This window comes from Cydia amplana, chromosome 5 (assembly GCF_948474715.1).
Source record: "Cydia amplana chromosome 5, ilCydAmpl1.1, whole genome shotgun sequence".
Lineage (NCBI taxonomy): Eukaryota > Metazoa > Arthropoda > Insecta > Lepidoptera > Tortricidae > Cydia > Cydia amplana.
In genome coordinates this window covers 7384607-7401838 of record NC_086073.1, presented here as the reverse complement: position 1 = coordinate 7401838, position 17232 = coordinate 7384607, and the positions used below count along the sequence as shown (strand labels likewise).

The 17232-nt window shown below is 38.3% G+C and overlaps 1 protein-coding gene and 1 long non-coding RNA gene across 2 annotated transcripts in view; one reads left to right on the top strand and one right to left on the bottom strand.

The window, feature by feature from the left end:
* Window positions 1-6871, top strand: part of LOC134648003 (uncharacterized) — a 76085-nt gene extending 69214 nt beyond the window's left edge. Inside the window, exon 3 of the mRNA XM_063502436.1 lies at window positions 6623-6871. The gene's annotated coding sequence lies outside the window, so the exon portion shown is untranslated. The remainder of the gene's footprint in view (window positions 1-6622) is intronic.
* Window positions 1-17232, bottom strand: part of LOC134648016 (uncharacterized) — a 441830-nt gene that overhangs the window by 115926 nt on the left and 308672 nt on the right. The gene's annotated exons all lie outside the window — the stretch shown is intronic.

Genomic DNA, 17232 nt, shown 5'->3' with positions numbered 1-17232 from the left:
CCTTGCACGCTATCCAGTTCGGTGATAGGTGATCTGACTTCTAACAATTGGTTCACGATTGTTGAACTCGCGCGCGTTAACCATCCATCTTCTTTTCCGCATTTTGGAGGTCTAGAGAGAGACCCTACTCATTCTGGCGCGGCTATGATTTAAACGCTCGCCTATGTTTGATTTTATTTGTTTTATCGAGTGAGACGCTATAAAAGAAAGTCAAGTCAGGTGCCCTATAATATAAAAAACAACACAAAAAGCTCTGCAGACCATTATACTCAATTTAATAATGATTTATAAACATTTATAAGCAGTTTATTACTGAAAGTGTCTTGTGTAATAGGTCGAGATCTGAGTAATCTCAGGCCCCTGATGAATGATGATTGATGAGCTTCAGTTTGCATTGCAAAACGTAAGCATTGTTCGCTATTTGGTAAACAAGGTCAGCGCGGTTACGTTACACGTTACACGGTGTATTACGCTGAAGAGAATACGGGTTAATTACGATATCTTTAATTCCATCAGCCTATAGCCGATGTGTAGGAATGATGCTGGAATATGAAAGTGGAAATATCGATCGATCACACACAACGCCGTCTCGACTCGCCTGGGTGTCTGCCGAGATCAAAACTGTTGTTTCCATCGATCTTTCCGAACACTGGGCTCAAGCTAACCAGTTTAAGAGTGATTTGAGGTACGAGTAACATGTTGTTACGGATCTTGTGAAGCTTATAGTGGTTTATAGAAGGCGAATACTCGATAAGAGATGGGATTATGAGAGCAGCGCGGGCGGCCGTCACCCACCTGTCCGAGCACCATCACCTCTATTGTCAGACGCGCCCGCTCGCTGCCGGCATGCCACAAATTGAAATCTGTTTCGTTATGCCCCTACCCTGTCAAAGTATCTAGCTGACATACAAAAATGCCGCTGCTACAAGCCGATTATAAATTAGAAACAACCGATGCGCCGTCACACGAGGCCACAAACAGTTGCGTGTTACATTTTAAAATCAATCAGCATGATAGTCACTCAACAATATCAAATTTCCATTAACTTGCAATATCGGAACAATCGATGCCTTAATTGATTAGAAAAACATGGTTAGGGAGCTTCGTCACTCACGATTGTTTACTACTGCATACGAATATTAGTCTAAATTAAAAGCAGCGACGGATACCAAATGCCGATCATTTAGCCGGGCGGCCCTAGAGACTCCATTAGGGGCAATAAAATGCCTATTATTATCGAGGACCGAAAAGCCAATGCACGCGATGCAATTACTTGATTGGCGGTGTTCTGGCCTGGTCTGGCTGAGCCGTGATTGATGGTGTACGTAATTAGAAAATACTTCAGCATGTGTCTTCATCGTACAATCTTAATTGCGGGCAGCACTTACCTCGCTGAGTCAGCCGGCGCGTGCGGCTCTCATGACCACTTGAAAAATATTCACATCTGATGTGGCTATTATTGAATGAGTAATACCTACAGGAAAGTCGGCTCTGAAAGCGCCAAGCGTGGTCAGATTTTTAAATCGAGCAGTATTTCAGAATACCAACAGATATGTAGTAGGCTTTTTGTTTTATATTTAATCAAAAGTTGGATCACTGCTAGCTTATCCGTATAGTCCATACAATGCTGTCTCTCTCTCTCTCTATTTTTTTCCGGGAACGTTCTCAATTACTACTCTAAAGCCTCTGCTACATACCTAGGTATGGGTGTAGTTACTACTACTACCTATATCGCCACTAATATGTTTTTGTAGTCATTTGTGTAACATAATATGACTGTGTGCAGTGTGATTCATGATTTATCTCTCTGAAATGAACTCACTGGAACAGTGTAAACCAATTGGTGTTCGATCGAGCATAAAGTACCTACTTGAGAGTGTTGGGAGTTCATAGCCACATGATGGAGCGAGCTGAAAATATCAATTTGTCTGGAAATATCCGCGATATCTGCTGCGCCATAAATCTGCGAGGTGTCGGTGCTATCGGCCGCTCACTCTCTGCCTGATGGTAAATATCATTTGCAAAGCAGCTTATGAAACGTTTTAAGTAGGTAGCCACATCCAGACTGCATATAAAAACAGGTATTTTTATTACTTCGTATATCTTATATACTGATCAGCGGTTTACAAACTTTTTTGGCGACGGAACCCTTTTGGAAAACGAAATATTTGTGGACCACAGACAAAGAATAGCTGGTTATTGATTTGATTACGCTTTTTCTCGTGGAGCCCCCACAGGGGCTTTGCGGAACCCTGGGGGTCCGTGGAGCACACTTTGAGAATGGCTGCTATAGATAGTTATAGAGAGTGAGAAACATTATGTAAATCTACAGATTATTTTATCTATGCGTACGTCGTTATGATTTTGGACATTATTGCATATTTACTCTCTTATACAGATACTAGCTTGGCAGGAATGGAGATACATACATATGTGCACCCGACTAACATTACCTTACGTTCCCACATTTTAGTTACGTGCAAATACATGCAAATTCACAAACAATAACTATTAATACATTAAATCTACAAAGCGTATATTAGGTATTATTAAAGTTTAGGTATAGGTACCTAATTTTATAATAAAACATGAGGAATCAGTAATATTTTATTATTATTAAAGATTGCGTTGTTATTTCCGCAACTAAGTTCGGATTGCGTTAGCATCTCGGTTAATCTCGTGAGACCCGGCTAGTCTGGAGGCTCGGCGCGTCCTTCGCTGCAGCTAGCCGCCCGCAAGTAATCGACCTATTAATAAGGGGCTCAGTGCTAATACGCCTAATTAAAATTGCCATCTTGAGACGCCGCAGTTTTTGGGCACACTCCAGCCGGATTATCCGGCGTCGCGCGTATGCCGCGCACACTAAAACTTACAATATTTTAACTGGGATGCACTCATTTGGTTTTAATATTGTCGATAATTTCTACAGTTTCTATAGATTCGTTTAGTCTTGACTACCGGAGGAGAGTTCTGCTTTTCGAATATATATGTATGTCTAATTATTTGGCGCGCTCGCTTTACATGCAATCTAAACCTGAATTTCAACAAATGAGGTTTCTTTTAGACTAAGAAATCGATTTGTTTTACCTCTGAAAATAATTGAGCCGTTTCTCAACATATTTTTCCAGGTGCGACGCCGTTACATCCATCTATTGAGCTCTTTTGGGATAAAGCCTACCGGGCAGACGAATTCTTCGTAACTGTTCTAGAAAGGGCTCATTTGGCAGTATGTATACGTATAAATATAAGTATGTTGTAACAAAATATTCGCAAAAAAGAACTGTTTTCAATAATTTGTATGCAAATGCTATCGATTCGACTGTAACGCTCATCGCTGGTAATTTCAGCCCGAGGGAAACGTTTAGAACGGCCCGTGACGTGACTGTGTTGACAGGGCTGGGAGCGCGCGGCCTCTTTGTCGGCGTCTCTTTGAAGCGCGGGCGCCGGTAGCGCAGCTTCGAGTGCCAGTTTACGAGCACTGACGCGTTTTATTGCTCGTCTGCTTTAATCAATGAGCTAATGGCCATTAGGCGGCCCACGCGGCGGTAACTGTATCGCTCAAATTTTGCACGCTAGGTCCCGAGGGCTTTCCGATTTTCCGGATTTGATTTGGATCTCAGTATCCTAAGACGCCGCCGCCGTTATAGAAAACTATAAGTTGTACCTACTGCACAATATACCTACATTACCTACTAGTACTAGTTAAACACTTAAATTTCTCTCTTTCAGTATAGTGTTTTATTTTCTTCCACAGCGCGCTTTCTTTATCCTCAATTGCGAATTGCGAGGGCCTCATATGCTCAAAAACCATGAAAACGGGTCGTTATGTGTGAAAATACAAGTGACTCATGTCAATATATGCTTTTGAGTGGCGTTATATTATTATTAAATGCGCGATAAACGTTATATGTACGAATAATCAATATGGCGCGATAAAGAAGTCTTGTTTTATGGATATAGAACATTAAAATCACACGAACATACGACGGAACGAAAGTTACGCTTTCTAAGTAAGCAAGTACACGTACATACTTAGCTAATTGCTTCCCGCACGGCAAGCTCGACAGAAGGTGTCGCCGTGTTCGCGTCCTAGTAATTGACTCCTTGAACGTTTAAAACAATTAAGCCGGTCTCATGCGCTGTTCGGAGCGGGTTCCCGAGAGCAATATATTTAGCGTCATTAATGGGCGTACCGTTTATGCTCTATAACACCACTACCGCGAATCTGCGCACAAAAACGATGTTTCATCAACACCAACCCTGGTCGGCGAGGTAATTAGGTAGCTTCGATTGGGAATAAAAACGGCTTTATGCGAAACGGCGACAGTCCAGTGCAATTATTTTGACTTTTACTCCGTTTAAAAGTGGAACGCTTTCGAGAACGTTAGTCACTGGCTCTACTTTACGATGCTAAATTTATAGAATTGCCATACTGCATTATACTTTTGCATACAAAACATTATGTAAGTACTTATAAAAAATATAATTGTGAATGTTTGGTACGAGTCATATTAAGCATATTATTTCTTTAGTAGTTCTAATGAGCATTATCTGGAACTAAATGTTCTTGGAAAACAGTATGGACGTATCTAAATTCAATACCCTTCAATTCAATTTCCATATTTTTCAAATATTATTCTTGGTTCCATGTTGCAACAAGCATTTCTTGGCAATAAAATGATATCGTTACAGCTTAAGGCTCGCTATAATAGGCGAGACCGATCGCCGCCGAATTTGCAAAAAACTTCTCAGCTCGGGAGCAGACTTCAACCAGATTGCCGTATAGGGTCAGAAACAACATCGAGACTTAGGTATTCTTGAATCACTATTGCAGAGCTGGGCTGGGCTGTTTTGGGCTCGATTTCTTTTCGACTATGTATTAATTTAAGCTTCGCGTGTTTAATTTAATTGACCGAACAAAAGTGTAGGTCTCCGTTTCAAGTCCGGTTGTTCTCGTACAAGTTGCACGTTTCAAGCGATTTTTGTGAGATTTGGTGAGCAGGTTCGATTATTTGGGAATTGGTATATAAAATTTTTTGACGATTAAAATTAGGTTTTTTTTTTCAAAATGACTTCGCTTCGCGAGGTCTACAGCTCAGAGGGGCTACCGCGAAAACCGTTTTTCGCAAATTGCGGGATCTTTCTCTTTTACTCCAACGAAGGAGTAATTAGAGTGACAGAGAAAGATGCCCGCAATTTGCGAACTTCGATTTTCGCGGTTAAAGCCCAGAAGCTACTAGTATAAAATTGTTAACCACGGGATGAAAGGCACATAATAGATAATATAACGATTATTATTTATGGAATCGGGAGTCATCAGAATGACCATTTCTATTTTAATTATATATTTTTATTTATTTATTTGGGACCGAATTTTCATTTGTAATCTTAACTAAAACTTCCTAGGGCCAAAACGGATTACTTTCAACCCGCTTCATAAATACATATAAATAAACAATGAGCCATTTACAGGGCATGAGAAATTAAATTAAATATGTTCGTTATTATTAAGATACTTTAGAATGTTACATAGAGTTAAGTTCGACATAATTTAAATACCTAATTGCAAATTTACCTACATGAGAAGTAAGTTAATTTTTTGAAACACTTGTCAATAAGTTCTATTGGTGCTAGTATAAGTAATTCAAAAATTGCTTTCTTTGATAATTTGATTGAGTAAATTGTTTTTTGTTGATTTAATAAGGTGTATTGTAAATTATCATATGTTAGGTCAAATATACAAAGTTAATTTATTTTGCCGACGGTAGTGTGAGAGCGGCGGGTACAAAGAACCGCTACGGGTAGGTAGTACAGGGTGCTTAAATCGCGATCAAACATAATCGAGCCGAGTTCATCGCTGCCCTGTTTTCCATCTCACATGATCAACTACATACTACCGGTTATTATATTATAAGACGCTTTTTCACATCAAGTATTAACTTATATGTTCTAGCTGGTGAATGGCGATATTCGCAAATCAGCAATTGACCGAATTCATTTAGTTAATGTGTAAAAATAAATATTTAATGTATGTACATAAATATATGTAATAAATGTTTAATGCGAAATAGCTAATAAGCCTGTTATATTAATTTATATTGACGGTTAAATAATTTAGTTTGTTTAAAATTGTGTTTTACTTACAATTTTTCCGCGGAACAACATAAAGGACTCAACAGCAACAAAAACAACAAGTAAATTTTTGTAAAAGCACATTAGGACCGTAATACGTCACCAACAATTCATCAAAATAATGTAGTTTGTCTAAATAAACTTTATTAAAACGTAGATCATTGGAGTGGAATACATCCGAATGTTGCGATTTCGCTGAAATTTCACAAAATGTTACTGATGTGACAAACCAATAAAAATAATGTCGGATTGCGTCCTTTTAACCCTCTTATTTTTTAATCTATTTGTACTAGCTTGAGCTAGCCGCCGCTTGAGCTAGCTAGCGTGCCGGTCTACCTAGCTTTATTTGACGTTTATAAGCGCATTGTAATTATGCCTACTTGAATAAACTATCTTTTATTTTATCTTTACTTGAATGAGAGTGTTCAATACGAGGCGGTAGTTAGTTCACTCTGTAATTCGAGTTTTCAGAGAGCGTTTTGTGTTTCAGGAACCGTAATCTCTGGAGATTAACACGAGTATCCCCGTAACTAACACTTAGTGTTGTAAAACGCCGACAGGCGCGGTGTCGGGTGACTGGCGCCACATCTCTTAGCTGCCAGCTCCTGGACATTATCTTAATGTCTGAAGCCGCCGAGTCCATAACCCTCGATGAGACGAGAATAGATTGTGAGTGCTTGTAGAAAAACTGCAGCGTGCATGAGGCCTAATAGGAAGGTACTTGTGGTTCATCGAATGGCACTTATGCACGCAACAGTGGTAAAAATATACTCTAGTCAATTTACGATGATCACAAATCGAATGCAATTTGGTTTAGGTACATAGCTTTACATATGGGTATACCATTTATCTGTCAGAAAATTTTTGAACATGTATACAGGGTGCTTCCTGTAACAGGACCAATAAATTAAACTGTAGGCTGTACTCCTAAAATTTACCAACATTTGTTCAGCAACTTTTGAAAATAACTCATGTTTTGATTAAAAAAAAAAATAAAAAAAAAAACACGTCAAACACACTGATGTCAGCGTACATTGAAGGCAATATTTATTTTGTATGAAAAAGAGGAAGTCTAAAGTATTCATAATTTTTAAAAGTTGCTGAACAAATGTTGGTCAGTTTGAGGAGTACAGCCTTTAGTTTAATTTATTGCTCCTATTACAGGAAGCACCCTGTATAATTAAAACATAATAGTATTTTATTATTCCAAAGCTTTTATTATTGTATTTAATTAGAAAAAATATTTGCATTAAACAAAAAGGTAAATTCAGTACCTATTTACTGTAAACCATGGTAAATTCAATTTAAATATCCAATTCAATAATCCATAACCACGCACGGGAGGGCTTCGCTAAATAGCACTTAAAATATAGAACGAAATAATTCACAACAAACAGCAACAGCATGAAGAAACAGTCATTATCAACACATCTGTTGTGTGGAAACGTCTCTCTTCACCCGGACGATGGGTGATCACAATTGTCACCAATTAACAGTGTGGGCGCGCGCGCAAAAAAGACCACCATCGTGGAAACACCTTGGCTAATGTGTCAGACGACACACCAAGGGCTTCGGGCAAGAATGCGAACCGCGGGGTGCGTACCCTAATGGGGTGAAGTGTCCAAACATGGACCTCGGACCACGTGGCGCTTGCCATATAATCTATAATTTTTTGCAAACACATGCGTTCATTTTTTGCGGCTGGTTTCAGAGAAGTTTAGTTTGGTCATTGGTAATTTTGGATCAGGTGTTGATACTGTTGATCGAGATTATTATGTTTACTTTATTTTTGGTTATCGGTATTTCGATCCAGAAAACATTAGAAAATGCATGACATTTAAGATTTCTGCGAAATATAATTTATGATAATCTAACTTGATTAAAAAATAAATGACAGTATTAAAAAACTAAAAATAAATTGATGTTGCTCTATCTATACCTATTCATAATAAAATATTACTTATCTTAATAAATACGTATAAATATAAAAAATACGAATAAGCGAAAACTAACGGTGTCATTTGAATTACCCTGAATTCATATAAAAACGAACAATACCAAGGCCACACCATGCGAAACTATAAATTAAAGTGATGGTTTGTGGCCAATCACTCGCTTTCAATACTTCAATACAACAACGGATCAAATGAAAACGTCTTCATATAGGTAGTCACAATAGTCGCGGGCGTGAAGCGTGCTCCGAAAAGCCCAGGGGGTAGCTAATGTCTAACGTATGACTCTGCGAACTATGTGGTGGGCTTTAATATGAAAGTTTTTTTGTAAGTACAGGTTTTCATGAATTGGCAGCCAATTGACATAAATAAAACAAATATCGAATAAAAACAACTATATTCAAAACCATAACCTATAACATTTCACAATTTTCTTAAATGCCAATTTATATTAGGTACATGATAATGTATTTCTGGGAATGACACTTGATTTTAACAACTTCAAGGTTATAAACTGAAATAAATGTCATATACCTACTAAGAAAAAGTGACTCAGGCCTCCAGTCAATATTTTCTGAAAATAATTTAATTTGTTCTAATAAGTAACTTCAAGATTTTTTCAATGTCAATGTGATATAAATTACATTCTAAGCTAAATAGTATCAGAGGATGACGCCCTCGCCCTTTTTGATTGTTGCGGTTATGAATTCACTCATTTTCAATCCAATTCTAATACTTTATTAACTAGTGCATTCGAGAATAAACCAACTGATACTTGTTTTTTGTATCAAATTGATTATTGCTCATCGATAGTAAAAGCTTGACAAGTGTACTCTCGACTATTTAAAAAGATTCAAACACTTATTAGACCTAAGTATACCTATTTGGAGTATTTGTAAGTTAATACATTTTAATGTCTATTGATGCAATATTTTTCAGTAAAAAAGAGAAAGACAGCAATAATTATTGTACCTATGAATTTAGTGATACAAAATGTCGTTAAATACGGTTTTAATTGAACATTACCGTAAGTAGCCGTAAACATATGCCATCTCCAGAACAACTGGTTAAAGTCACACGATAATTATCCGCTGGTGGAAAGGCAAAATAATACTTGAGTGTCACTTAACAATTAAACAACGTTCCCCTGTCAAACATTATTACCTTTTTATTCCTTTACACTGTAAACTTTCACGGAATTATTTAAACGTAGCAATTAATAAAAAATCCTAATATGACTTATTTGCAGTGCTGTAAGAGTAAGAGATCAAAACTCTCAAATAACATTCACCTAACTACTGTGATTTATTATATTATTTTAAATCAATTGTAATCCATTACCCAATGTAAGGATAAGGAATGTATCCATAAGATGGTACGTCTAAGCGAATATTTTAAATCTAATCAATAACTTTAATATCAGGGTAAGAAGCTCAATTGTCACAGAATATTATTGTGACAACATCATTTAAAAGCATTCATTCAACAATAGTGCTAGGTTTAGAAGATGAATGAGTGTACGGAGAGAAAGCACAAACAATGCGAAACAATGGAACTCCACTCGAAGGTGGAGATACATCTGGATCTAAGAATAGCGCAGTATGGTTTAAAAGGTAGGTTTGTATAATGTGTGAAATCAATCGGTCAAAATAAGTGTCTCGTTTTCAATTTGCGTTAAATCCTTATGTTATAAATAAATAGGAATAGTTATTTATGATACAAGTGCGGAAAAGAGGAATTACCTATTCGCACGTGTATCGTACAACGTTTTACAGTACATAGGGCACTTTACACTTTTGACATTACGCACGGAAAGTGCTATTTCCCGCACTAGTTCGGGAAAGTAGCACCATATGTACTGTAAAACATTTTTAAGCTACCTGCCCGATTCTTTTAATTTAGATTAAAATTAAAATTAGAGAATTGGGTGCATAAATATTTTTAATAATACTTCTACTGGCAGGTAGAAAAATATATAATTTAATATTTAATTTGTATGAAAATTAGGAAGTCTAAAAACTTCATCATTTTGAAAGTTATTGAACAAAAGTGTCACCGTTTGAGGAGTACAATCTATGTTTTAATTAATTGTTCGTGTTACAGTATAAATTGTATATTAAATTAATTGTGGTACGTATACTTATTAAATATACTAACTAAATAAAACATACTAATATATGTACATACCTACTAATAATTAGGTAAAAGTAGTTTATTAGTAAAGCCAGGGCTTACCTAATCGTGGCCACCCTGTGGTCTGACAAGCAGTTGCCTACACTAATCATAAAATATTTATAGCACTATACATTACGACAATTTTATTCAGATTTATGTTGCGAAAGATAGACACTTAAATTATCGATCGTACGATGCAAAGGCCTCATTGTATAATAGGAGCACATCTATGGCATAGGCATGGCATATGGCATGGCAGGTGTACTTCCGTTTGGCCCAAATACATTTCGCCAAATTTCACTTCCCAACAAACTTATCGCAATAGTTTCATTTCCCAAAGGAACCTTTAGCAAAGTTACACTTCGCATATAACTTATCCAACCAAAAACATTTTCATGTAAAATGTTGCCAAGACGAAACCATAAGGCTCGCACTGACAAAAAGTTATCATATCTCTTGTAGAGCCAAGCTTCTAACTCTACAAGCCCTAACTTCACAAACTCTACACCTTAGTCAAAATATGTGACTTGACCGTTTCGCTACTGTCACATGGACGTAAGGTGAAAAATGTATTCACTAGGTATTCATTATTTTTTATAATACAATAGTTCTTGGAGTAACGAGTAGAGTTAGAAGCTTGGCTCTACAAGAGATCTGATAACTTTTTGTCAGTGCGAGCCTTATGGTTTCGTCTTGGCAACATTTTACATGAAAATGTTTTTGGTGGGATTTCACTTCTTTTTGTAAGTTACTTCCATCCCCTATTTAAAGGGTTGCGCGTGTGATTTAAGGACCTACTATTAAAAATCCTTAAATACGTACCTCGGGGCATCTTTTATACAATCTGCTTTTTACTGATGCCCCATACAAACTTCAACCCTCTTTTTCCCCTAACGCCCTTTTCCACCGCCTTTTCACCCTTACGGGGTGATTTTGGGGTTGAAAACTATTCTATGCCATTCCCCATTACAAAAACTATCTACATACCAAATTTCAACTAAATCGGTTCAGCGGTTATTGATTTCCCATACAAAATTCCACCCCCCTTTTCCCCCCCTTAGGGGCAAAAAATTTCAAGGTTTTGAATTTTTTTGTTGTTTGTGTACTAATACTATCTTACATACCAAATTTCAGCTTCCTAGGACTTCAGGAAGTACCCTAGAGGTTTTGATGATCAACAGTGAGTGAGTGAGTCAGTGACGAAATCGGGGTTTTTTAGATATGAATAAAATCTTAAGTATAAGAGCTATGCAATTGAATTTTTTTATGTTTAATAAGTCCACTATTGACACCATATCCCGAGAATTTTGTTTATCTGGTATAATCCAAACCCAAGTTATGAGGGTTCAAAAAAACGACGAAGCACTTCGAGAAAAGGTAGGTAGTGCCCTTGCGCTTCGCTTTGCTCGTCTTGGCGGGGGCACTACCGTGCCCCCAGATTTGGTCAAATTATCATTTGGCATGATTTTACTTTGTCAAATGTTATTAGGACAAAAACTTATTTAGCAAACGTTTTTTATTGGCTAATATTATAATCCAAAAAGATGTTTGCTCAAATTGTCACTTCGCAAATTTGGCAAATAGGCATCTCTATTTAAATTTGAACCTAAATTCGTTCTGTTAGAATTTTGTATTTATATAATATTTCTACTCAGGATCAGTAGCTTTCTCCATTCTGACTGAGAAAAAATGTCCACAAGTTTTTGGTGCATTTGTATGAAATTTTGGGGCCACTTTTTACTCGTATTAAGGTCGAAAGAGCTCCTGATTCTGACTGGAAATAATACAAAAAATCACAGTTCTGTGTAATACAGATTGGGGGTAATCTTCATAAATTAAGTTATAGTAGGTACAATGCAGTACCAAAAAAATTACTATGTTTATTAAATTTTTAATCATCAAAATGTCAAAATCAAGTCAATTTCATTTCTGATCAAATCGATCGATTTGATCATCCAGTCTGGATACCGCTTTACCAGTTACACTACGCTGAATGGGATTGGCAACTGTCAATGGTTTGCATAGATGGCACCATCATAGCTTGCCGGGGCTTGCCCCTTCTCTAGTTGAGTTCTATGAGATTTGGCTTAAAGGGCCAGCCCAGCCATGCCAGCATCTAGGGCATAAAATTCTATATAAAAAACAAGAATTTGACACAATTCTAGGGATTGACAGAGCAATCTATGCTGGCGCCATCTGCTAAATACTTTGACCGGCCAATCCCATTGATTACCGAATCTTAATTCCTTAATTTTTATTTTAGGTCCTTATATAATTCTAAAATATTATTGCAGATATGTTCATGGTTCAACAAATTACATCCGTTTGCGTAGAACATAACCAAAATGATAAAGTATTTCAAATGAAAGCAAAAATAAAAATACTGCAGGCCCTCTATGGCCTCTATTGGTATGTAAATTGTATGCCATGTAATATTTTGGGACATGTAAGTTATGCTTAATGATACATTTGACTAAATAATACTTGGTAAAATGAAACTTGACCAAGTAATTATTTGCTAAACAATAACTTGCCAAAAAAGACTATTGTTAAGTGAAAAATTGCGATAAGTTGTTTTGCCAAACATTTTTTTGGGAAATGATAATTTGGGAAACATAGTTTGGGATGTGATACTTTGGGAAACGTTTTTGGCCCATTCATTAGTAAACCGGCATGGCATAATACTTATTACACACTAGAATATGCATATTATGCATTAGGTACAGATGACTATGTTTTAGTGCTAAGTGCTATCATTAGCCGGGCCGGTTATGGAGTTAGTAGAACCAAAATATGTTAGCGCAGGGGTCTTTGTCAAAGACCCCTAATAAAGATAAATTAACTTTATTCTTATTAATTTCTAATATTCTACTCAATCCAAGTAACGAAATTTCGTCGTATTCTAACGAAGTTGACTAAACTAAAACACCTGATAAACGGGATACTCATTTAAAAAATATTTCACTAACAAATATTTCTTAAATTTTTATTTGACGATTTTAGGCGAAGTGCACTTGATGTCTGTAGTAGACATGTGACATGGTCAGTATTTATCATCTGAGGCATAATAAGTTCAGTTGGAATGCGTGTCGTGTGGAGTGAAGGCAGCTCTGGCCGAGACAGATATGTCTTCGTCAAAATTTACATAAATGATGTATGTGATCCGCCTAATGCCGTCGGTTGGTCATTTATTAAGCAGTTAGAGCGAGGCTGTGTTCATGCGCATAGCGCGCGTGCCGGAGTGCGCGCCGACAGCGCCGCCGACGCCGGACCACACTGAAACACCTCGCGCTCGTGGCCTCGGCTAGGTCAAACCTGTTGACGTCCGTACGCCAGCCTTATCTATAACATCACGAGCATTTACCAAATTGATGGACGTGCGATCCATTCAACGGTTTGAAAAAAAAAGTCTCTAAAGTTTTTGCAATGTCAATAAAAAACTTTGGGTACCGTCCACGTGTGAAGCGCACGCCCTCGGGCTGGTGCGCGGGCGCCGAGCCCGGCGCGGGTGGTCTGCGCGCGCCGCCCGCAGGAGGCGTCAGCTTCACACGTCTACACACCACACATTTCTACTACCGCTCACCACTACAGTATAGAGCCTATAACAATCTACATAAGGCACCAATTCTACTTTACCCACAAAACAATCTTCTCGAAATATCAAGCCGATATGAGCAACTCATTACGCATGATAGTAGGTCTACAGAAAGTAAAGGTTTGGATGTAATAACAGATGGGTGTTAATTGCTATCATGAGGCGTCAATAATTGTTTTTTTAGCCACTAATGGCAATGGAAGTTCCGGGTTATGAAAGTTTTTGTAGGGTATAATCAAGTCGTAATCAGTGGGTCGCTGCTAGAGCGTGTGAGCTACTCTCCGCGTACTCACTTCACCGCGAGGAAATTATTAGTTTGGTGAATTTACCCGACACTAGTTTCGTGTGGAAGCGCTTGTGAGTATCGTATGAAGACATTAGAGCGATCTTTATGAGCCGTTGCGTGTGGTTCCTCGGTAATTCATGGTGCAATCACATATCTCGTGTCCCTGCAATTTACGACTATGAACAGCGGGTAGGTAACGCTATGAAATCGGAGATAAATTAGCTTTTTGTTACGCGCTGTCACTGAACGGACGTTTAGCAATAGGTAAGGTAAACGTACTAGTGCTCGACATGCTAATGCCCAATAGATGGCACCCCGATGTCACCTCTATTGACAATTACTTACTTAAGTTTCAAGATGACATGTGACCGCGTCGAGCACCAGTATGTTTACCTTACCTACATTTACATTACATACCTACCGTGATTTATTTATTTTTGAAACATCATTGAAAACCCCGTTATTAATATATTATGTATAGAAACTACATAAATTAGTACAAATTTAGATAACATATGTACATAAAAAATACAATTTGTATATCTAATAATTGACCTTCGTTAATAAATCAGGCGTGGGTTTCTTTCGAGTATTTTAGAAAAAGTGCATTGCTGAAATATTTTAAAACTCATCTGTCAGAGTTGGAATAGTTTTTGTACAATTTGTGGATGCAGGGTTAGTAAAAAGGAAGGCGGCGTGAGTGCTAATGAGACGAATTTGGAAGAGGAAACGTTAGTTTTGAACTGTAAAAAATTAGTTTGGTAAATTAATAAGTGTTGTAACGAGGCGTGAATCCAACAAGGTAAATATCGCAGTGTTGCGAGTTCGTGACCTCAGGGCCACCCACACCGGGCAGCGCTCGAGTCGCGAGTCCACGGCGCGTCACTCGCCGTCGCTCTTCATCTGACACCAACATTAATAACACCGCGCCGCTCTTCAGCTGTTTATGGATAACATTTTCATCACGAAGTTTGTTCCTGAGTATACCAGCGATTAAAATTATTATATTCTAGTTCCGGCTTTAAAAGAGTAGTCATTTATTTATATGAAAACCGGCTCTCTTAGACAAATGCATAGGTAAGCATAATTTCCAAATTGTGTTCTCGGAGAATATTTTGATAAACATGATTGCGGCGTGAATAAACCTTATAAGGACAATCAAAACAGGAAAACGATCTTGCAAATAAATGGGAGCGTATAACTACTTACAGAAAACGCGATCCGACAGATGCTATCGCAAAACCCACTATTTTCCATCAGCGTCAGCCATATTTTTGTCAATTTTTCGTCTGACATATCCTATTTCCTATTCAGAAAAACACGGAGCAGACGTGAAGTTGGAAAACAAGGGAATAGAAAAAAGAGGTTCTCGGTCGAAACGACAGATAATCGTGTTAGCCGGCCGCAGCGGCGAATAACTGATGCGGCCGCCCGCTGCACCGAACCCAATGAGATTGCGGTGTTTTTTCCGCCGACGCTCCGCGGAGACAAACAAGGGATGCAAATTCGTGTTGACACCGCGATCCATCTTGTTCGTCTCTCCGGAGACCAGTTCCTGGCCAAATAGTGCCGTGATTGAAACGTCTACGAGCTTTATTTGTGCAAGGTTTCTCATGTTTTTGTTTCTGCGTGCCACCTGGTTGGGGTTATAGTATAGGTGGGTTCTTGAATCAATCAATTTGAATATTCTGTGGCATTTGCGGCTAGGGTTACAAACTAGATTTTTGTTATGCTTTTAAATAGGTAAGTTTTAACTTTTAACTTTAGTCAATAGGAAGACAAAATGGGTCAGTAAGAGATCGAAAACGGTAGTTAGTTTCGCTTAATCTTGAAAACAAAACAGTCGCTGTATCGTAAAACAGGAGCGGCGGTGGCGGGCAGGACAAACTGTGACCTTACTCGCATGATGGACGGTCTACGCTCGACTGCACCGCGCCGCTGGCTCCGCTGGCGACTGCTGAAATATTCACAACTAAATTTGTACAGTCGGAATAAGTGCGCACAGCGAACTTTCAGTATTCAAGCGGATACAAAATTTAGCTTGGCTTGAAATACTACTATTCAGTAGGCATCATAATAATTCGGAATCGCGATTGTATCATTGATCACATAGGTGTCTTGGAAAACGATGTACAACCTATAGCTGATATACCTACATGTACCTATGTACTCGTACCTGTCTGTAGTAAGAAATCCGTATACATAAAAGAAAGGTAATTATTTGCCTTGAAAATTATTACGAAACGAATCAATGGACACTACTGTTATGTCCTAGAAACAAATTACACTTCAGAAATAGTACCTGTGAATGCATATAGGAAACATCATTCTTTCCAGTTTAAAATGATCTCCCGATTCGATACTGTTACAAATGAACAAATCAGCGATTTCTTACGTCACTATTGTCTCCCGCTGCAGTGCAGTGGCAACGAAGGTGTTGTGAATAGATGCGCCGGGGCTCCGCTGTCCAATAAATATATTGTTTGGAGCACGCCAGCTCAGATAAAGCAAGCTCGCGCCTCGTTCTGCCTCGCTGCCCTGGGTGGACTCACTGCTGGCGGATTTTATATAGTAACAGCACAGAACAAATTAGAATGGCGATGCGAGCAGGGTACGTGTCGCCGCCGGTTTTGAGCAAACGCTCGCATGCTACTCGCCCGCGCTGACCGAAAAACGAAGTAAACATGCCTTTTGCGTCACAATAACCTTCAGATTAAGAAGCCAGACATCAAATCTGTCTAAAGGAGGCGTATCCATTCACCGCGCACACAAGTTTTTACTACCGTTGCGCGAGTGTTAGTAAATGTGGAGAGGAACGAGCGGCGACACCGGTTCCGATACTAACTGCGCGCGATAGCCATTCTAACCTCTTTAATATGTTCTTCGAGTAACAGCTTCCGCGTCCGGGTTTCTAAGCTATAGGAGATAGGAGTCATAATAAACCGATTTCTGGTGGGACAGAACAGTTCTTGAAAAGCGGCTGTGAGTCACAGAAGATGGTAAGGTCAAGTTAGGTGACATGATTGCTAGGATTGTCAGGACAAGATTGCTAGGAACCGATTTATGAGATTTAGTACGGTTGGACTGGTTGT